General features: G+C 37.8%; 1 protein-coding gene across 8 annotated transcripts in view; it reads left to right on the top strand.

Annotated features, from left to right (window-relative positions):
- Positions 1–24,526, top strand: part of nrxn2b (neurexin 2b) — a 736,064-nt gene that overhangs the window by 112,804 nt on the left and 598,734 nt on the right. The gene's annotated exons all lie outside the window — the stretch shown is intronic.

Below are 24,526 nucleotides of genomic sequence, written 5' to 3'. Positions count from 1 at the left end.
GTAAACAAGATTTAATTTCCAGAAAAACAAAGGGTTTTCCGTGGGCGGGGCTTAAGATTATTTTCTAATGTCAATATCTTTTACAAACAGCCACTGATGATACAATAGAATGCAACATATATTTTTAACACACACTTAAATCAACACATTAGTCTTTTTATCTACAAATATGATTATTGTACATCTGAATGAAACATTCGAGGAGCTCTAGTGCAACAATCCTTCCATACTCTTGCTTCATTTAAATAGTTAACGCTTCCTCAGTGCTTTTCAAACAGATTTGTGAAAGCACAGCGAGCGGACAAAAGCCGAAGCTTCTTCAAACAACAGACGACGTGTCTGACAATTTCATGTTTTGACATTATGTTACAGCACATAGCGCTCTTTGAAAAGGTCAACGCAACAAGGCCGGGAGAGTTCAGAGACTTGGATTCAAAGGCTGGCTATGAGAACGAGAAGGCAGACATGTAGTGAGCGTCGGCTTTGACCTAGACGGAGAATAAACAAACAAACAGGCCGGCAGGCTATCGGCACACGGCGCGAACAAACACGGCCGCTGACAAATCTCCATGATATCGATGGAGTCGAGCCAGCGCTGCAAAGGTGAGCTGTTGACATACGGAAGGGCTCGGATGACATTGGAACTCAGAGATTTCTTCATCACCCATCTTCTTCCACGGGCCTCCCCAAACATCCACGGCCATCGATAAGAACTGCGTCAGGCCAGACTACTGACACGCCGAGTGACCTCTGAGCGCTGAAGGTCAAGGACAGACATTAGGGCGGTGAAGTAATTAACGTGACCAGGAATTGATTACTGTTACAGAGACAGCTCGGCTCATCAGTCTCTTACAGGTATGGAACTGGGTGTCATTCATCATCTTCAGGCAGTTGAGAAAGCGCCAGGGCTATATGACGAGCGTATAGAACCTGCAGAGCGTCTTGTCTCGCGTGGAAACCAACCCTGACTTAAAGTGTAGGGATTATTTTCGCAGTAATATTCTTTTTTTAGTTACAGTCACAAATGTTTATTCATTTTAATGTAGCGACCGGAGCTCAGTTGTCTGCATCTCGGTCCAAAAAGACACTTAAAAACATCCAAATACCTCCATGCTGCTCGTCTGTAACGTCCCTCTTGGATTGAAGCCTCGACAAGAGAAACTATTCAGAAAGATTTAAACTTTAAAGACTTATTTAAGTTTGTGGTGCAGGATCCCAGTCTCTCCAGCTCCATGTGTCACTGCATTGAAACAAAACTACATAATGAATAATATACATATTTTTAGTTGGATATATTTGTATCTAAAACCTTTTTTGGTTTTGTCAAATTATTCGATGATTTAATCAAATCATTAATATTGTTTTTGTTGTCGTAGACTCTGATTCTTGGAAGTAAATATTGAATATTAAGTTCTAACAACACATTTTTACAGCTTTAAAATCAGACTTTGAATTCAAGTCATTAAATTTAAAGGACTGTTTGTTTTTTTTTTGCCATCATTTTGCAGTTTTGGTTTCTCAATCATCAATTAAGTGTAAAGTAAAAATAATAAAAAATAATAATGTTATAATGTAATGTAAAACAAAAACAATGTAAATGAAATTAAATGTATTATATATTTTTCATAATGTTTTTAACAATACATTTTTATCACAGAATTTTCGTTATTATACAAAATATAGACGGCGTCGAAAAAACAAGTTGTTTAATTGTAAAGTCTCATTTTGATGCTGTAAAAATTCAGTGATAGAAATTCATATTTAAAGTGCGATGGAAACTTCCATATTGAAGTTTAAGTACGTCTTTTAATGCATTACCGAACTATTTATTGACCAGATGTTTAGAAAGGTGCTTTACTAATTACTTACTTACTTACTAATGTCTGGCTGCGAGGTCCACCTCTTACGAGTTCAGGAATTGTGCTGTGTTTTCTGTTAGAGTAGAATAAAGTGTTGGATTTCTATTAAATTATTTGTTTATCTAACTCCAAATCTACTGCTACGCAGACGACACCCAGCTCTACTTCACCACCAAACCCTTGCTCTCTCTCTCTACCGCCCAACTCTTGCATCTCTGGTATAAAAACTGCGTTCACCCAAAACTTAAATTAAATTTTTAGGTGAGATTAAATTCTAATCTCTTGACAGGGTGTTATTACATGACTGAGCCTATTAAGATTTGCTTCTCTTAAGCATACGTTTTGGATTTCAATCACCTTCAAAAGGGCACTTGTCACAGCCATGTCGTGGCAACAGATGTGAGGAAGTCCTGCATTAGAAATCTTTACCTGTGCTCGCCGTTTATTAGGTTTAATTAGAGCCGTCCCTGCTTTTCTAATTACACGTTGCAGACTCGAAGTTAATGAGCTTTTATGAAAATAGTTTGACGTGACCTTTTTATTCATGCATTTACTGTAAATCCCACCTCACACACACACACACACACACACACACACACACACACACACACACACACACACACACACACACACACACACACACACACACACACACACACACACACGTCTCACCCCAAACACCCTTCCTTCCCCCCTGCTGTCAGACGAGAACACGGACAGTAATTGACATTGTCGGATTTGGACGGATGACACGCTCTCTAAGCACAATCTTTTTCAAATCTTTCTGTCCTAAACTTATCTTCCCGCACATCTTATTCCTTCATCATCCATAAGTCGTAAAAGTGTCTGTTCCCCGCCTTCCCAGGCCTTTTCCTGCTGTTGCTCAAGAACAGTTTGATAAAAAACGTGTTCTTAAATGTATGATCATCAACATCTTCCACGGCACAAGTACAACTACCCTGTTGTTGAAGCAATAGTATGAGTTTGACTTCGCAAACCTCCCCGGGCTATTACCTCCTGTCAGTCCGAGGTCTTTTCCCCGGAGAAAGACGTGCTGAAACACAAGTTTAATGGTCACACTGGGGACACCAAACAGTGTTGCAATCCACTGTAAACCAACTTCCTGTTTAGGTGGGTTTTGGTTCGAGAGAAGGATAGGAAATCATTTATAATTCTTTTTTAATGGGCTCAGAGGAGGCTTTAGGCTTATATACATATATATGGTAGAGAAAATAAAGGAAATCGAAAAAATTGCGATCAGCGATAAAAATGAAAGAGACTCACCGTGACACTTCTTGTAGAAACATTTATAGCGTAACACTAAGAACAAAGGGAACCATCATCGCAATTATATCATTAACACAAAAGTTTTCTTAACGTGATCTTGACTTCTTGTACTAATTAAGTACTGATTAACCGCCACGTTTTGTTCAATTGAGCTCATTTTGGTTTTAACCTTTAATCATAACAATGAATAACTTTTAAAAATATTAAATAAATCTATAAAACAAATCTCTTTTACTTAGTATTAATGATGTCATTTATCAAGTTTGTAATTCATTTTGATTGTTGAAGTGTTTTTTTTTTTGCACAGGATTCCTGCTGAAGTAAAGTTTAAATGAGCACAGAAGAAAATCTAGTTGAGCACAATAATACAATTTGGTTGACAAAAGTGAAAAAAGCTTTGAGATTTGTTTTTTTCGCCCACATCTGAGATCAGTTTGACATCTCTGGATGATAGTGAACATTCAACAAGATGTAATTGAATATCGGAAATATAGGATTTTTCAAGAGATAGTCCTTGGATGTTCTGTAGACTTCAGAAGACTCTTGACGCTATTTGTAGAGAATGAACTTCATATGATATTTATCGCTTGAAGATTGCAACACTGCATGAATGGTTTGCTGTAAAAGAGGCAAACAAACAGACTTCCTCACGAGCAGAATCCATCCACACTCTTGGTTATAGTACAGTCATCATTAGCTGCTTCCTGGAAGAAGTTATTTGTCAGAACCGTAAGCCCATTGGCCTAAATATAAACAGTGTAGTACTGAGTGGGGGTTAATATGAGAAGAGGCAGGGACGTCTTGTTACGAGATAGATTCTAAAAAATGAAGATAAATCTTTACTGGTGGAGCCTCAACGGAGTCGATTGTTTCTTCAATGCCGATGTAAATTACCGCCAACAGCTCGGGGCGCGATCCATAATTCATGTTCGTTCCGAAGAGAATGAAGTTATAATCGCTGTGTATACAAGTACATCTCTCGAGCTGTATTCATGTTTCATAATAATGATTAAATAAATACATTTCAAATAGGATACACATGAGTAAGTGTGGATGGAGAAACTCTACGATGAAGATCTAAAACATCCTTTAAAATATTGTCAAATGCTCAGAGGTTCTGACTGGACGTACCTCATGTATTCACACCGACGACTCCACCACACGAAGCTCACCATGACTCGACTTTTACAAAGTTTTGTCTCGACAAGCCTACACACAGATTACCTGATGTGTTACTCGCCGACCTCCTGTCCATCTGTCTGCTGGACAACAGCTTTCCTAAAAAGACCAACCGCTGGTGAAGTGTTTTTTTTGTGGGTGTGTGTGTGTGTGTGTGTAGTGGATTGTTTGCACACACTGGCCACTGCGGTGTGGAAACGGCTGAGTGCGTTTGAGGGAAATGAGTTTTGGCCTGTGGCAATACTCTGCCTGAAAGGATATCCCTGCTTCTTCGAGGGATTTGGGGAGGATTTCATGGCTGACCGTGATATATTCATGATTGTCCCGATTCATACCTCGCAAAACCCGCCTGACCCTGACACTGTCGTCCGTTGAACTGAAACATTAATTGTTCCCTTACGTGGATGTGGTAAAAGGAGAAGCTTCCCCGGGACCTTCAACGAGACAGAACCCGGTGAACCATGGGGAGGAAATCCAGCTAGGATGGAGTCCAGGGTGAAGCCAGACTCCATTTGAAAAAAGGCTTGTTCGCCAGAGTGGAAGTGAAAAGGCTGTGGGCATTATTCAAAGGGACAGTGGGCAGATCTGTACATGGGCGAGAGGGTCAGTGAGTCATCTAATAGTGGAGACCCATGCTGTCCCTCCGGCTGTGCTGCAATCCTCAGAAAAACAACACAAAACAAACGAAACATATGAATACAAGGTGTAAAAAGAAATGTGGAAAAAATATATATATACAGTATATATATTTATATTTATATAGGAGCATTTGACTGTTCCTATACACACATGCAGCAGGTAACAAGAGATTGACAACTGTTGTCACAATAGTTAATAAAAGATAATTTGTTATAGATGTAAATGTGTGCAACTCCCTCCCCCCAACTTTGCTACTTTTGTTGACTGCATGCTTGTACTGCTCTTTTTCATTATTTACATTTTTTAATTTATCTATTCATTTATTTTTTCCAACCAATCATAATAACCAATGGGTGGCTAAAAGTTATCGTCAGTTAGTTAGTTAGTGTCATTTAAGTCAAATATGGAAGATCATGATAATGATTGTAATGAACAAAAAGTGCACTCGTTCTGGATTCATCATTTTAGAAGCCACATGTCTTCTTGTCTATATTATTATCACGTTTTTTTTTATAATGTTTAAATTCCATAATTGGCATTTTGTTATAAAATATTATTTAAAAAAATTAGCTGACATTATTAACATTTTCTTACTTAAAGGGCACCTACTGTGAAAACCCAACTCTCCTGACTTATTCACTTCAATTATGTTGTAAATGTTGAAGTCTTCAAAATGCAGTAGTTCATTCATCATAACGTTGCTCCGTTTTGGAAGTTATTACTTAATAAAGTTCTCGTATGAAATCTTGCCAAACTAGATCACGTTTTAAATGAAACATTCTGACCTTTGAACCTACATGTTAATTGTGAAACAAAATAAATATTTATGTAAACATGGTGAGAGTTACTTCTGCCTTTAGGTGTTTTTGTAATGTGTACATTAAGCAGCAAACATATGTTTTTATTATTCAATTTGAATGTACAAAATGGGAGTTTTAGGGGTGAGTTTGAAATATACGTGAGTCCTTGAATGCAACTCTTGTTTTTTTAACCAATCAGAGCAGAGTGGGCGTGGTTGCTCTGACAAGACTTCTTCTCAGCCAAAACAGTGCATTTTAGTGGGCGGGGCTTAAGCATATTTTCTAATGTAAATATCTTTATTAAATGAGAGTTTTGTGCAAAAAAAACTGATGAGTATAATAGAGGTCCTGGAACAATTTAAGACACACTTAAATCAGCAAATAAGGTGCCCTTTAAAAATATCGGTTTAATTTGTACTACAATTGGAAATATTAACATTTTCATGGGGGGTCTTGGGCCCCTCTAGTGCCCCCTATTCTTTGCCCTGATCGAGTTGACGTCCCCCTTACACTAAAGTCTACGTGATCATTTTCCATATTCTCATTCAGTTTGAACGTCAAGAACAATTGTGAGGATGTATTTACTTCATTCAAAGTGAGACGGCTATCTTTGTTTCCTGCCACATGTTCTGTGGTGTGTGTCTGTGTGCGTGTGGTGTGCGTGTGTTTGTCGTCACTGCACAGGTGGCGGGCAGCAGGGATGGGAGCGGGCCAGTGAGCAGGTAAAACTGCACTGAGATGGAAATAATACCGTCTGGGCTCCTCACTGCTTGAGTCCCGTTGTGAGACGTTTCCAGTAATGTTGACCGCTCAATGCTGCTCCCCACGCGCTTAACAAAATCAGCCGCAGCTGCATTCGAGCTCATCTGCCCAAGTCCTGCTGGCACCGCTCGGCTCGTGCTCCGCCAGGCACCGGTTCAGAAAAAAAGCCTAGACAATTGGACGGTGGATCTCAACGCGATCGCAAAAGAGTCTCTTACGTTGAGTTGTTGTGGAATCATTTGATTTGGCGCCAAGAATCTTCTGCCTCGTGATCAAGCTTTCTTTCGTTGGAGCTCTTGTGTTTGTGTCGCCACTTCCGAGTTGGAAACAGGATGTTATGTTGAATTCAAACAAGATTTATTCATCAGATGAATAAATGTAATTCTTCTTATCAACCCGTTGTATTTTCTGGTCCGAAAAAGTCACAAAATGATTATCGTTTTCAAAATATTAAAAAGGACAAAGTGGAAAAGTGAAAACTTCAATTATCATTGAAAAATAAAACCAGGAAAGGGCAAAAGTAATTTAATTAAAATGGTTGCAAAAGAAACGACTGCAGTCAAAGAAAAGTGAATTGGCTGAACAAAAATAATGTGTCAAGTTAAGAAGAGATAGAAAGAATGGATGAAGACAACTTCAATCAGAATATTAAACGGTGGATTTTATCATATTTTTTAAACATTTATTCAAGCTTTTATAAACCCGAGATGTCAGAACAAAATCCACCCTTTTCAATATACAATTAGTTTATATAATTATTCAATATATGTAAATAGTAAAATATATTTAATGCCTTAAAAAAAGAAATGTAATTAAAAAATTGAAAATTAAATATTCTGATGGCGCTGATATACTTTCATTAATGGGTCACCAACCTTTTTTTTTTTTTGCAATATTGACAGGTCTAATAAAAGCATATATTTATTAAGATTTTTAAAAGCAGAAACAAAAAAGGGGAAAAAAGGTTAAGTGCAAAAGGTCTACAATAACGCTGAATCAGCAACTTAGGTCGAATATTTGTGGGTTTTTAGGCTTTTCATTAAGTAAAAAATTGATACATTTTATGAAATTTGAATAATGTTTTCTTTCTCCAGTATGATATATACAGTACATATACATATATAACATCTAACATATACACAAATGCTCAAGAAAAACTTTGGTCAAAATAAATTGTATATATTTTATTTTGTTGTTTGTAGTGAGTACCGAAAGGAAGGATCTGGTAGAAAAAATATATTATAGGAAAAGTAAGACTTGAATCGTATCTTAAAGTAGATTTCAAACATCAAACCCCCTGAAAAATCTAATAAAGCCTTTGTATCGTTGGTCAAACACTGAGAGGAAGGACAGAGAAAGGATGGATGAAGATTCCTATGGATTACTGTATCAATCAATCTTGTCTACAAGCAACTTGATGAAAGCTTTGCGCTGCAATTTGGGATTGTGTAGCTAAAAGTCCACCAGGGAAAGATAATCCACTCTCCGCTCCACGCGAGCTGGCGTTCTTCCACCGCTCCCCGGTTGACGCCAAACACGGGGGTCAGCTATATTGGTATTCAATCACACACTAAAGCAATGGTCTTTACTGTGATTGCTTCTAGTAAAGTGACTGTCAGGACTTCGGTCTGTAATGGCCGCCAGAGTGGAGGAAATGAAATCACAACCCAAGCTCACGCCTACTTTTTCCTCGTTAAAAGAACGAGTCGCTATCATCCTCTCGATGGAAGTGGAGAAGACCGGTTGATGTTCAATATACCAGCGAGCGAAGGAGGTCGATTCGGCTTCTGCAACCAGGATCAGTGGCAGGAAGTGACAGCCTGACCTGGTCGTCCATAAACTTTATTGTAAAAAAAATGTGATTAATTGCCTCTTAAAACCGGCGACAGGTCACCTCCCAGGAGTGAAGGCAGATGGATGGACGAGGATTATGACCTGTGTGTTATTTTTATTAGACAAAACCAATACGTTTTTTAAGATCAAGTTATTATTATTTTTTTATAGTAATGTATTGTTTTCCTCACATATGCTGATATTTCAAATTAAAATAAAACTCTTCACTGCAACAATGGAAATCTAAGGAAGTGTATAAGTCGTTTTAATAAGAAAATATTTAGATTTAATGGGTCACTTTCACAAAAAAAAGTCCATAAAATTATGTTCTTTAAAATATATTCTCTAAAATACAGAAATCACAACATAAATCTTCGCAAACGAATGAGATTTTTTTTGTTGCTTGTGTTTCTTGAATAAATAATTATTCTTGTTTCCAGATTATATTAAAAAATGCTTTTACCAATTTTACCAAAAGTATTTTATTATTTATTTCAAGACGAAACAGTCTGATTAGATTTAATGGGTCACATTCAGGAAACGTCCGGGAAACTATTTAAGAAAAATACTCCAGAAAAAACATCTGTCACGATATAAGACATAAATGACAACAAAAAAACTTCCATATAGAATGAGAAAAAACATATATATTTTTGGTGGAGTGTAATTTGGCAATTTTCTGTGATTTAATATAAGTATTTCTCTTGTTTCAAGAAGAAACTGTATGATTAGCTGTAATGCGCCATATTCAGAAAAAGTCCAGACAATTTGTCCAGAAAAAGCCTCTTCTATCAAGATATTAAGACATAAATGACAATGTAAAAAATCCAATAGAATGATAGAATTGTGTATTTCCCTAAGACAGTTTTCTTGTTTCCAGAAACTTTATAAAACATTTTTCTTACCAAGCTTGTATTTTTAAAAGAAATTAAGATAAACAAAAATTAAACCTGAATTCCGTTGTTATAGTGTCTACGAAGTAATAATAAAAGAAACAAAATGGAAAAATACATTTTTTTCCCCCGTTTTGCGTTTTTTTTTAAAAAGTTAAATGTTTTCATTATTAAGTTTAATGAAACATTTTTATAACTTCATTTGTCTCTTTACGCTTGATGGATCTACTGACTCCTTTAAGAAACACCTTAAGACGTTTCTATTTGTTCAGGCTTTTCCTTGAATTTCTCGAACTCCTGTGTTGTTCTCAGTATTATCTTGATCTTTAAAGTATGTACTTTTTTAAGTATTGTTTTGTTTGTCTAAGCGCTTTGTGACCCTGGTCTCGAAAAGCGCTATATAAATAAATATTACTTACTTACTTACTTACTTACATATGCACTGCAACAACTAAAATCTAAATAAGTGTAAGTAATAACAAGAAATCTAATAATCTTCAGTAGAAATGTTTTTTACTATGACCATGTCCTACTTTACTCGCAAATTACTTTCAAAAAACACTTTATTTTCCCCAAAGATTGATTTCAAACGTGACATCCTCACTAAGAAGAAGCCTCAGACGTAAAAGAATGACCTTCATTAGAATTTCCTCGAGGCAGCCAGACGAGGATGAAACTATTATTATCGCCATAGGCATTCCAACATGAATCATTAGCAAACTTTACGTCCTTCTCAAAAAGCTTTTTTTTTTAATGAGAAGACGGTGAGTCAATATTTACTTTCTCTGTGCCGGCTTGAGAGGAAAGATGCCAGAGGATCTGTGTCAATGTGTTTGTGTGTTCATGGAAATGTGTGATTAAGTTATTTTTTCGCAGGAAAGGGTGTCTGTAAATAACAGCAAGGCTTCTAAAACGGTATAAGGAGATGGAACATATGTGGGAATAAATTGTCTTTATGACTAGTGTTATCATCCACGGTTAAGACCGTTTTAAGCTCAAATGCATGAAGAACATTAGTCTGAGAGTTATTGAGTTGTGTAACGTTATGAGGAATTAAGGAATAATTTATGAGGATAAATATTTGTGTATCTTTTTTTCCCTCAATTGTTTGACTTGGTAAGAATCTCCATGTGTTACCTCTTTGCTCATATTAACCCTTGAGACACATGATGGACATGACATATTGTTGTACAGGTCCATCATTTCGCAACTCATTTGGCAAATTCTCATTGAAATAACCTACAATCTCACACAATGAATTGAAACGGATGTTGTTTTATTTTTGCTCTGTTTCCAGGTTCAGTCATTTACTCCCAAAAATAAGTCATTTTGCTTTTTGGAATATGAATAATTAAAAGTCTGTAAATAATTAGATGTTTTCAACTAAAGTCTCCTCTTAAAGTTTCTGTCGCATTTCAACTCAAAATCTTGACATTTTCTTGTCGTCTACCGTTAAAAGTGTGACTGAGCTGCAGACGAAGGGGTTTTCATTTCAGATTGTATCCTAAAGATACGCAAAAACGTAATCCGAGGAACTTTCTCTTGCTATGGTCTTATGGGGTTTTTAATGAACCTGCATGGTTATGTTGATGATGTTCAACAAGATCCTTCAGCCCTGCACGAGCAGCCTTTCCTTGCTACATTTTACGTCAAAATCTCTTTTGCAAGTCGGTGAAGTTTCCCCAATTTTTGGGTGACTGTGAGGCTAGGAATCTGACTTAACTCTTATACTTGAACAAATAAATCAGATCTGGTTTAAAGTCAACATTTTTATACAAGTGAGAGGGATGAACACAGAGTTTTCATGTCTGAATCCTTCCGTAGCACAGAGCTGTTAGTTCGCTGTTATATCTTTGCTGCAGTTTTACAAACAGTTAATTATCGTACTTCAAAGGTTTCCATAGCACACAAACTTGAATTAGTTTTTATCGCTTAAGACAATCAAGGTTAGCGTTTACTCCTTCAGAGATCGTCCCCTAGCAAGAAGTCATCTGTACTTTCCCACCCAATCAGTGATGGAATAATATTATTAATGCTTAAGTCAGCTTGATAAACATACTTTAAATCAGGACCATCAGTGACTTTGTGCCACCACATTCAAAAACGCAGAATTACTTCTGCTCCCAAGTTTATGGCTCAACCTGGAAACAGAATATGATTGAAATACACATTTTGGAGCTGTTTTTATTAATTCTGTGAAAATTTAAAGCAGCTGTGGGTAGTTTAAGTACTTCTTTTTTTTTAACTGAAATAACTTGTGATGACACATCAACTTAAAACCAGTTGAATGACTCGTATACCTTGACTTGAGGTGTTTTTACGAAAAACGGTACGAAAACAAAGTTAAAGTTATGTTATTTACAAAGCCGTCATATCATATTTCATTTCCACAATCTGATTCATAACCTCATCATATCCATCCTTCATTCATCAATGGAAGTCTGGAAACAGAAAATTTGTGCTGCAAACCGGGATATCGCGACGTTTAGAGAGTGCTCATGGGAAATGTAGTCTCCCGTCGGGCTAAACACTACCACTTTAGTCCACTGCTGTAGCTCCACTAAAAAATGCATAGAGCTGCTGTAAGGTTTTTGCAACATGAATTGCCAAAATAGTTGGCCTGAGAAACTATGTCAATTTGTCTGAGACACTCCTGTATAAAATACCTGTGATGATTCATACATTTTAAAATAAGCATGTTAAAGCCATGTTACATATCCTCCCAGAAGGCCATATGTTGGCTGATATTATCAGTTGAACGAAACCATTTAAAGCGGGCAGAAACCACAGATAAGGGTATTGTAAATCTCACAATAAGCAGAGTCTGATTAGCAGTTTAAAAGCGCACTGACCTTGTAATGTTTGGGTATAAAAAAATCAGATTAAAAGTTTACATTTTGCGCAGGTTCAAAGCGGCCGCGCGGCCATAAGACTGTTGTGAGCAGATAATGTTCTGCTGACTCGGAGGCACATGGAAAATGATTATCCCAAACGATTATCACTCAGATATGCTGCGCTTTGATCCTTTGATGGACCGCGAGGATACAAAAAAAAAACTGAATCATGAAAGTGAGTGTTTAAAAATTTTGTCCGTTGATGTATCAAACTGAATGGTTTTGAATTAGTAACAGTGCGTCACCACTAAAGCAAGCAAACCCTGACCTGCTGTCAACAAGAGCGACTATGCTTGGTCTGAAATGTTCTGCTGAGCTCAGGGTCAGGATTTCTGTCCATTTATAATTAAAAAAGAAATATGAGAATGTTGGAATTGAGTATAAGGGTTTTTTGAGCAAAGGGTTAGAAGAACAATTTCTACTCAAACTATTTTCTCAAAATCAAAGAAAAAAGCAAAAAGAAAGACTATTATAAGACTCAAAAGGTTTGTTTCCCGAATCTAGTTTTCCTCCCTTTATATCAACCCTTATTTGGGGATAGTTCATTTAAAGGAAAACTTTAGTAATTTTCTACTCACCCTCATGTGGACTAAGGTTTGGGATTTTTTTCAGAGTAATCTGTTCCTTTTTGAAGTTATAGTCAAAAATGTTTGTTCATTTTAATGTAGCGACTGGAGCTCAGTTGTCTTCGTCTTCATCTTCGTCCAAAAAGACACTTAAAAACATCCAGAAACCTCCATACTGCTCATTTGTAACTTTCATCTTATATTGAAGCTTTGACATGAAGAATTGTTCCAGGAAAAAATTAAACAAGTCTGTATTTTATGCTCTTTTTGGCAAACATTTAATCAGTGGCAAGCCATATCAACCGGAAGTAATACTGGATGAGGGAGCCGACCCTGAGCTTCAGTTGCTACATTAAAATGAACAAACATTTTTGTCTATAACTCTAAAAAAGAACAAATTACTCTGAAAATAATCCCAACCCTTAGTCAACATGAGGGTGAGTAGAAAATGAGTGAAGTTTTCGTTGAACTAGCATTTTAAATATAGTTTGCATATTTCACGATTTGGCCATTAATATTTATCAACAAAATAGAAGTCAACACTTTGAGGATAATGGTTGAAAAATGTATTTTTGAAATTGTATTTTCAAAACACTGTCCAGTTCCAGCTCGATGCCCGAGTCTATCTTTAGAATTTAGTTAAAAAGCATCTAGAGATCCCGAATTATTACTTTCAAATTGTAATTTATATGAATTTATTCATTCATCTGGGGAGGAAAACTGCGTGTCAACCTTCAGCATTCCAATTCAAATCCTGAGACATTATTTGTTTTAGTTTGGAAAATAGAAAAGCTGTAACCTTAAAAACAGAGATTTAGAATATATAAACCTCTCACTCTATTGATTTACTGTCACGGCCAGTTGGGATTCTGCTGGAGGCGAACTATTCAAAAATAAGTATTAGATATTCATCTCTAAATATTTATTTCAGTTACTGACAGATGTTCTGACAAAATACGTGATTAAATAAATATGATTTTGGTAATTCTCATATTAGTTTTTCTGTTGGTTTAAAGAATTATATGAAATATATGAATCTGTTTTAATCTCTTTTTGAATTACCATTTTTTTTTAAATATACATCTACAACTCTGGTAACTGTTTGCCAATCAAACTTTTGTCCATTACCATGCATTGAAACATAGGCATTGTGTCCCATTTGATGTTTTTGTTCAACATTTGTTGATGTTATACAAGATTTCTTAAAAATGAAGGTACTTGGTCAGTTCATTTAAGTTCATGAACCATCCTGGATGTAATGCTGAGTCACAAACTCATTCTTTGTATTAACAAAATAAACTTTGATGATGTGATTTCCATTTAAATTACGAAGGCCCGGACATGACAGGGTAAAAATAAATAAATAAAATGAAGTCGTGGCCACTTATTAATGTAAATGTTTTAAATAATTGATGTCAGTTTATCCCATTCCCAACTTCAGCCTGTGTAGCTCATGGCTACAGCACGCTCCACTTCAGGTTCACTTCGGGTTCGAGGACCGGCTAATAATTGTAAGTAAGTAAGTAAGTAAGTAAGTAATTCTTATTTGTATAGCGCTTTACTAGACCAGGGTCACATTGCGCTTAAACAATCAAAACAATATTCAATAAAGTATATACTTTAAAGATCAAGATAAAACTGAGAACACAACAGGAGTTCCAGAAAATCAAGGAAAAGCCTTAACAAATAAAAACGTCTTAAGATGTTTCTTAAGCGCAAAGAGAGAGGAAGATTGTTCCAAAGCTTAGGAGCAACAGCCTGAAAAGATTTCTCTCCTCTGGTTCTAAACCGTGTGCGAGGAACCATAAGTAGATTCTGATCCACAGACCTCAGAGCCCGAGCTGGGGTGTAAGGCTGGATCAGATCAGTGATGTAAGGAGGAGCCTGACCATGAATAGATCTGAAAGTAAGAACCAGAATTTTAAAGTTGATCCTAAAAGAAACTGGACGCCAGTGAAGAGCTTTAAGGATCGGAGAAATGTGAGTTCTTCTACTTGAGCGGGTTAGAATTCTCGCTGCAGAGTTCTGAATCAACTGCAGGCGAGACAACTCCTTCTTGTTAAGACATGAAAATAAACTGTTACAATAGTCCAGACGAGAAGAAACAAACGCATGGATTACAAGCTCCAGATCATGTTCCGACAACATTTTAGAGTTTAGAGATTTTTCTCAGTTGAAGGAAACAGTTTCTGGTCAGTTTTCTGCAGTGTTGAACAAGAGACATGTCTTTATCAAATACAACACCCAGGTTTCTGACCTAAGTCACCCAAGTACTGACTCAACCCTGGAACCTTATCATCATGAGCATGATTTGATTGATTGATTTGATGATTGATGAGATGATGAAATTGTAATTTAACGTCATTGTTTTTTTCAAGTGATCCAACATTGTACGTTGTTAAACATTTTAATATTTTTTTATACAATAATGTAGTTGAGGAGACGTCATTTTTGCTTAAAGTTTTCTCCAGAATGCCTGGTAAAATTATTATATTTTATATTCAATTTAATTTTGGGGGAATTCAGAACATTCATTTTACTTAAATGAGTAAGAAGCACATAAAAAAAGACCAGAATATGATCCCCCTACACGTGTAACCTTTCCTGGACAACTGGGTGAGCTGTCTCGCCTGCAGTTAATACAAAGCTCTGTAGCATGAAGTCTGACCCACTCTAGTAGAAGAACTCACATTTCTCTGATTCTTAAAACTCTTCACTGGCTGCCAGTTTCTTTCGGGATCAATTTAAAAATTCTGGTTCTTACTTTCAGATCTATTCATGGTCAGACCTTCCATCAGTGATCTGATCCAGACTTACACCCCAGCTCGGGCTCTGAGGTCTGTGGATCAGAATCTACTGATGGTTCCTGAACACGGTTCAGGACCAGAGGAGATAAATCCTTCCAGGCTGTTGCTCCTAAGCTTTGGAACCATCTCTGTGTTTGATGATACTACTGACGCCTTCAAGAAAGATCTTAAGACACTTTTATTTGTGCAGGATTTTTCCTAGTGTTCTGGGACTCCTGTGTTTGTCTTATGTGTCTTGACCTTTTACAGTATATAGTTTTAACTGTATATAGTTTTTGATTGTCAAAGTGCTTCGTGCCCCTTGTCTAGAAAGGCGCTTTACAAATAACCTTTAATTATTTACTTACCTACTTACTTTCTCTGGAAACCACAACCAAAGTCCCTGTTTTAAGTAATTTATATTCAGATTTTTAACAAAATACATTGTAATAGCTTTCTTCTAGTCAAACCAATGGTACTAATATTAAGGTAACATAATATATAATGGAATAAACTCTCATGTGTCATTAATGTGATAATATAAACAATGTCTAAACAAAAAGAAAGTTATTCCTCAAAAAAATGTCTCTAATTGAGAATTGTACCTAAATACTTACTCCTGTACATCACAAGAAGATCAATAACATAAAAATGACAATTACTAGACTTCTCGAACAATGTAGCCATGATCTATCTTTAAAATAAGACACTATTATAATCCATCGCTGATGCCAGTAATGGGTCTTAAGCTAATGTATATTTTAAGCGATTAAAGTATTAACATTACAAGTTAATATGTATTTTAATGACGCATACAATTATATAAGATTAGTTCAAGTAACAATTAATGAACCTGAAACATGATATTTTGAATATTATGCTCAACTAGAATGAAGTATCAAAAGTCTTATAATAAATGCACATAATCTGAAAGATGATAATGTTCTAATTGGGCAGTTTCTGATCTATCTTTCATCGAGTCCCTTTGTACATGCGTGTTGATGCAACGTTCCGTCATCTTATCGTGAACCCAAGCTGTGACCAGCTGCTTGACTCCTGGAGCCCCGGCCAGAGCTGGAACGTCTTTGAAGCTTAAATATGCACAAGGTGAGTTTAAATGAGAATAAATTAGCCGTACATCTGGCAGGAGAGGAACATTTTTGCTCACGATTAGCTTTACGCCTCATACATAGCTCACCTATTACTAACTATTACATTAAAAAAAGTTTAAATTCTTTCTTGGTTCTTAATAAACTAGATCGATAGGATGGATGGATGGATGGATGGATGGATGGATGGATGGATGGATGGATGGATGGATGGATGGATGGATGGATGGATGGATGGATGGATGGATGGATGGATGGATGGATGGATGGATGGCTGGATGGATGGATGGATGAGATGATTGAATAAATGTGTTTTTTTTTACATCATTCTTTCCCTATACAACAATAAACAAACAAATTAGAGAATTATGTTGGATTTTCTTTTCTGTCTATAATTTCCGTCTCAACCCATGTGGTGACGCTAACCAGCACCGCAGGGAGTCACCTGAAGCTAGTCTTGACGTCAACTCTGTAATCTGTTAATGGTGCGACGGTCGGGGAAGTAGGTAAATGGAGCACAGGTGATTTAACCACTTTGCTGAAACAACCGCAACAAAACACAAAACAACAAAAGAGAAAACATGTCACAAGTAATTCTTTTTCTGCAGGTTTATAGTGATCTCATGATGTTTTTTAATTGTTACTGATATTTAAAAGTATTGGTCTCAAACGCAATCACAAAGGTTCCTGAAATCTGAATTGAACAGGGTTGTGTGTATGAAAGGAAGTGATATTGATTGAAACATTGTCAATCTTTGAGATGGAATCCTTCATCATGACCAACCTTTTTAAGTTAAAATATCTTTTTACCTGGAAATCCCTGTTAATAAATCCGAGGTTAAGTGAAGTAGTTTAAGTCAAGAATCGACACCCATAACGTTTAGCCCGGACATTGTGTTGGGGCGAAAGTTACGTGCGGAACGTCACAACAGGAAGTGACAGAATAGACTGAAAAAAAACATGATTTGATTGACAAATATATTCTTTTTCTAATTGTTCAGTCAAAGTAGTCGTTCAATTTTAAAGAAGCCTTTCAAAACTAGGGAGAAAAACAACTTAAGATGTAATTTCAATGTTGTCTAGTGTTGCTTTTAGACAGACAGCTGCCATACCCACAATTTTCAGATTTAAAGAACCAACAGCTAAATAAGATCTCAACCTCATTGCAACAAAAGGAAACAAAGAAGCACCTTTTAAACCATGCTGTTCGAAAAATAGAAGGTTTTCAACCTTCATTGAATAACATACCAACAGCATCACAGTACGATCGGTAGTATTACATGGAAACAAAATTGTATTGAACTTTCTGGTCAGTCGTTTTTCTTATTAACAATATCTTGGTTGATAATCAACATAAGGTAAGGTAAGGTAAGGTAAGGTAAAACTTTATTGATCCCTCAGGAGGTCTCCTTTGGGAAATTGTTTTTTACCAATAGCCAGCAATTTTTCATAAACAATAAAAAATAATACATAAAAAATAAAATAAGAAGAACATAAAGAGGAAGAACAAGATGACACAATCTAAGTCTAAAGACAAAGACAAAGGACATAGGTCAAGGAAAGAAAAACAACAAAGACAAAGATACAAAGACTAACATGGAACAGAACATCCAGATACTTTCACTCCACTCCTGCCCCCGAACTCAGAATTGTACAATTTAATAGCCCGAGGGATGAATGAGTCCCTGAGTCTATTTGTTTTGCACCTGGGTAGGAGCATTCGTGCACTCATTCTGCTTCTCTGCTCACTGATGACAGTGTTCAGAGGATGACTGTCATCATCCATGATGGACAGTAGTTTGTTCAATGATATCCTCTCAGCAACTGTCACCAGTGAGTCCAGCTTCATTCCAACCACAGAACCAGCCCTCCTGATCAACCTGTCCAACCTGTTGACACTCCTCTTGGACACATTTCCACCCCAACACACCACAGCATAGAACAGGACACTGGCCACCACAGACTGGTAGAACATGCAGAGGAGCTTCTTGCAGATGTTAAATGATCGAAGCCTCCTCAGAAAGTACAGTCTACTCTGAACCTTCTTATACACATGGTCTGTGTTGCAGGACCAGTCCAGTTTACTGTCCATCCACACACCGAGGTACTTATAGTTGTCCACTATCTCCACCTCGTCGCCTCTGATGGACACTGGACGTGGCTTTGTCCTGGACCTCCCGAAATCCAAGACCAGCTCCTTGGTTTTTGAGGTGTTCAGCTGCAAGTGGTTCCTCTCACTCCAGTCCACAAAGTCACGTATCAGACTCCTGTACTCGTCTTCGCTGTTGTCCCTGATGCATCCAACAATGGCAGTGTCGTCAGCATACTTCTGGACGAGACTCAGCTCTGAGTTGTAGCAGAAGTCTGAAGTGTAGATGGTGAAGAGGAGAGGGGCCAGTACTGTCCCCTGAGGTGCTCCTGTACTGCACACCATAGTGTCAGACTTGATGTCCTTCAGCCTGACATACTGTGGTCGATCAGTAAGATAGTCCGTAATCCAGGAGACCAGACCAGGGTCCACATGCATCTTAGTCAGTTTGTCCTGCAGCAGAGTGGGTTGGATGGTGTTGAAGGCACTAGAAAAGTCCAGGAACAGGATTCTCACTGAACCGCTTCCTTTATCCAAGTGGGAGTAGGTCCGATGCAGGAGGTGAAGGATGGCATCTTCCACACCAACTGCTGGCTGGTAGGCAAACTGCAGGGGGTCTTGCGCGTGCTGGACTTGTGGCGTGAGATGTTTGAGGACCAGCCGCTCCAGTGTCTTCATCAGCTGCGAAGTCAGTGCCACCGGTCTGTAATCGTTCAGCACACTCGGTCGGATCTTTTTAGGGACTGGAACGATACAGGAAGTCTTCCACAGAGTTGGTACTTTCCCCAGCCGTAGACTGAGGTTGAAGACATGCTGGAGTGGCTCAGCTAGTTCAGCAGCGCAGGTCTTTAGCAGTCGAGCAGACACCTTATCAGGACCAGCAGCCTTCCCTGGACGAATCCTCCGAAGTACATCCTGTACCTGGAGTGAGGTGAAGCTGGGAAGTGGTTCTGTGGAGCTGGGGGGGGCACAAGAAGGTGGGGCAGGTCCTGAGGCGGGCAGCAGTGAGGGTGAGGTGACCTGCTCAAACCTGTTGAAAAAGTTGTTCAGTCCATTTGCCTCATCCACCGTGTCCACTGCAGTCAGAGAGGCCTTGGTCTTGTGTCCAGTGATGGTTTTAACACCATCCCAGACCTCTCTTATTTCTTCTCGGCTCAGCTTCTCCTCCAACCTCCTCCTGTAGGTGTCCTTTGCCTCCTTCAAGCATCGCTTCACCTCCTGCTGAGCTGACCTCATGGCGTCCCTGTCTCTGCTCCTGAATGCCACTTTCTTCCTGTTAAGGACATCCTTGACCTCCTTTGTTACCCACGGTTTATTATTAGGGTAACAGCGGACAGTCTTAGTAGGGGCGACAACGTCCAAGCAGAAATTTAAATAATCTGTTAGACAGTGTGTCTGTCCCTCGATGTCCTCACCATGAGACCTCAGCAGCACATCCCAGTCTGTTGTTTCAAAGCAGTCTCTGATGGCGTCCTCCACAGCTGGTGTCCACTTTCTGATTGTCTTAGTGGTCACAGTCTGTCTCTGCACCAGAGGAGTGTACTGTGACTGAAGGTGGGCCAAGTTGTGATCGGACCTTCCAAGTGGAGGAAGAGGTTTGGCTCTGTAGACGTCCTTCAAGTTGGAATAAAGAAGGTCAATTGTCCTGTTATTCCTGGTGGGACAATCCACGGCCTGATGGAAAGTAGGCAGAGTAGAGTCCAGGTTGGCATGATTAAAGTCTCCAGAGATGATGATAAACGCGTCAGGATGTTGATTCTGAAGTCGAGCTGTCATTGTGTGGATCTTCTCACAGGCAGGTGCAGCCGCAGCGCTCGGAGGAATGTAGACACACAGCGCGATCACGTGACTGAACTCACGCGGTAGATAATATCGACGCATGCTGACAGCCAACAGTTCTAAATCTTGACAACAAGAGACTTTCTTTACAGTAACGTGTCCCGGACTACACCAGCGTTTATTCACGTACATGATCAGACCTCCTCCTCTGCGCTTCCCACACGCGCGCGCGTCTCTGTCCGCTCTGATGGTGCTGAAACCAGGCAGATCCACGTGTGAGTCCGGAGTCAGTTGAGTGAGCCACGTCTCCGTGAAGATCAACAAGCTGCTCTCTCTGTAGATCCGCTGGTTGTTGAGGGCAGACAGCTCGTCGATCTTATTCGTCAGTGAATTGACGTTCCCCATCGTGATCGTTGGGATCGTTGGTCTGTGACGTCTCCGATTGTCCGTTAGCTTAGCCTTTAGCCTCATCCCTGCCCGACAGCCTCTGTAACGGCGCTGAAGTTCGATCGGGATCTTGTGGCGATCTCCAGCCCGTGCCATTGACTTCAGCGACAGTAGATCCTCTCTTGAGTAAACAAGACGATTCTTTCCATGTTCAAAAGTATCCATTTAAAAAGATTATAGTAAAAATTAATAAAAAACAGAAAATTATAGAAAATTATAGAAATTGCTGCGGAGCTACTGGAAGAGGCAGCCGTCCTCGTCGGCGCCTTTAATGATTAATGAACATGTTAGCATCTTCCTGCTAACGTTCAGTTTTCAGCCAGTTTCACTCACACAGATGTTCTTGGGTCAAAAGAAACTTGGAACCTTCTGCACTAGTTGAATCAATATAACTTTAAAAGTACTGAGAGTTTTTCATTATTGTGCTCATATCAAGATGGTACTTGAGATACTTTGCAACGGATTCAAAATACTGTTTATACCGACAGAGTGAATATCACTACAGTAACAACAAGAAATGAAATGTTCTCTACTAAAACAAATTACAAAGTTAATACAATATTGTCATTGAATTACATTTTAAGATGTACATTTATATTGATAAGTAAATAAATAATAATAATAAAATTAAACAACAAAAGTTTCCATCAATATAGGTACACACATTAGCACATAATGAACGTGTTTTTATTTAATTTATTATATGACAAAACCACCTAGTTCAGCCATAAAAAAAACATATTATCCATCCAATTAAATCCAGTTTCTTTGGGCGTGATGCAGGGGAGACCCTGGACAGGACGCCACAACCATTTTACAGAGAAACTCATACCTATGGACAATTTCCCCAAGTTTTTAATCAAACTCTGTTTGTTTTTGGACTGTGAGAAGAAACCGGAGTGCCCGGAGTAAACCCACGCAACACGGGGAGAACATACAAACTCCACACAGAAAAGTTCACAAGTTGGCTCCCTTTTAAATCTGGAAGCAAACCGGCAACTTTATTGCTGTGAAAAATATTTAACTAAGAGCTGTTGTTACTTAAGTTCTCAAACACGACTCGTGATCTCAATCAAGCTTAATCCCCGATCCTCGATTGTCCCTAAATCAGCCCCATCTTGTCTCATTCCGAGTGAATAAGCTCTCATTGGCGTGACCGCTTTAACTGGGACAAAGGGAGCGTGCGGAAGCTTGTAAAGGCAAGATCGACACGAGCAAATTACGAGGGGATCGACGAGCAACCAGAGACCAGAACCAGCCCAAAACAAACAGGGCAAGAGACACAGAGATTAAGAGATTTGTCGCCTTCCACACTGTTATTTCTTTTGATTGTTTGTCTTGCTCCGCCGCCTCCCCCGCCCTCCGCATCACACGGCTGCTCCTCTGGACGGCTGTTTTGCATCTTTCCTTCCACCACTTCCTTTATCTTCCTTGTTTCCATGGCAGTCATCCAAACAAACACGCTGTCTTGTGCCCAGTCGGATACCGCTCCGTCTTATTCCCAGCCATCATTATTCAAAACATTTATTTCTTTGAAAGACGCCTTTTAAATCCAAGGCGGTTACTCCTAATGGAATTTGTCTCGTCTTCTTAACTCCCTCCTGGCCGTCAATCTTAACTAAAGCCAGATTTTACTACTTAAAATAGTCACAAATTATCTTTCAAAAAGAGTTTTATACACACGGCTATTGTTGGATTGTTTTTTTTTTCCTCTTTTGTGTCTTCGGGATCTGACAACAGCAGCCAATAATCTATGAGTGAAAATAACATTTTTTTAGGAATCTGGCAAAAACACAGGACATCAATGGAAGCTTGTAACAATGCAAACACAACAGGAAGTGAAGGAACAAAAACAGTTTCATTCTCATTTTATTTTACCTTTGGGAGTAAAAGTACAAAATAGTGTTGCTTACATTTAAAGATGGCAGACAGTTGGAATACCCACCTTAACTCATAAACTGGTCACTGAAGGAGTCTGGTTCTGCTCAAGGTTTCTGCTTTTATAAAGGACTTTCTTCCTCACCACTGTCACTCCTTTTAAATTTGTGGTTTTTCTTTTCACTTATTTAGGGGTGTTTTAACTTTAAAGTCTCTTGGGGTTAACTTTGTTATTGTGAATAAATGTGGTGTGTCCATAAGAAAATAAACTTCAGACAATAAAAGAAAACCAATGAGATTAGGGAAACAAAGATAGTCAAACAATAATGATATGAACCCATATGTCCAAAAAAGGATTAGCCAAAGCATAAGCTTATTTAAACCTACCCCTTGTCCACTAAACTAAATTAATAACAGCAACTTGTTATTACATACATACACATATTTACCTTTTACAACATGGAAATTAAATAGAGTAATCAAATAATACATAAATCAAAAACACCCTTCTTCTTCCCTGTACCTTGTGAAAACCTTGTGTTTGTACCTCTTTTTAAACTGGGTCATGCTTGGACATTGCTTGAGATCTCCATCCAGTCTGTTACGTTGTACGTACCCACTGATGTTTTAATTTAACTCCACCCTCAAATTATAAAGCTCCATCTCTGTTAAAAAAACAATTTTTGAATGTTTTCAGGCAGTAGATTGTTTGTTGCTTTGTACATGGTTTGTGCTGTTTTTTAGTGAACCAGGTCGATTAATTTTAAGGTTTTTTGATTTTAAGAATAGTGAATTGTGTGATCTCTGTAACCAGAATTAGGGATTATTGATATGGCTCTTTTCTGCAGGATGGATAGTGATGAATATATGGAAGAATAAAGAATGTGGATTGATTTGTGGTCCAGAATGTGTTTTGCTTTGGTCAGAACGGACTTCTTGAGAGTTTGTTTTATATGAGACTTCCTGTTTATTTAATCATAAATTATTACACCAAGAAACGTATTTTCATTAACTCTTTCAATATCCATATCGTCTACTTTTATCTATAATTGTGTACTTTTATTTCAATTGCTTAGTTTTACTCATGTTTAATGATAATTAGTTATTGTCAAACCACATTTTCAGTTTAACGATTTCCATTGTGATCTTCCCATTCATTCAGTTCATGTAAATAACCCCCAAACCAAAAATGTTGTGTCATCTGAAAAATAAAACTAATTTGAATGTTTTTTAAACTTTGCAAATGTCATTTATGTAAAGTAAAAACAATTTCGGACCCAATACTGACCCCTGTGGAACGCCTCAAGCAATGTCCAAGCATGATGATAAATATTCCTCCAACCTCACAAATTGTTCTCTGTTACTTAAATAACTTCTCACCCAGTGCAACACCAACCCCCTGATCCCATAGTTTATTTATCAATACGTTATTATTTATTGTGTTTAAAGCTTTTTTCCAAGTCTATGAATACTACCTACTAAGTGTAGTTTGTAATCCATTGCATTTGTGATCTCCTCAATTGATTCTATAAATGCTAGTGAATTATTATTGAGTTATTATTTGCAACTTAAAACAAAAACTGTTAAATAGCATATTTGTTCAGTTGGTCATTATATTATTCTGCGGTTTTTTTTTTGAGTTCATGTCACGTAAAATTTAGAATTTTATTCATGATCGTAATTAATAATTGTGATCAGAATATTCCTTAAAGTAACCATGTATATA

Source organism: Callionymus lyra, chromosome 4 (assembly GCF_982586985.1).
Source record: "Callionymus lyra chromosome 4, fCalLyr1.hap1.1, whole genome shotgun sequence".
Lineage (NCBI taxonomy): Eukaryota > Metazoa > Chordata > Actinopteri > Syngnathiformes > Callionymidae > Callionymus > Callionymus lyra.
The sequence above is the reverse complement of the archived record's forward strand: the minus strand, read 5'-3'. Positions and strand labels throughout refer to the sequence as shown.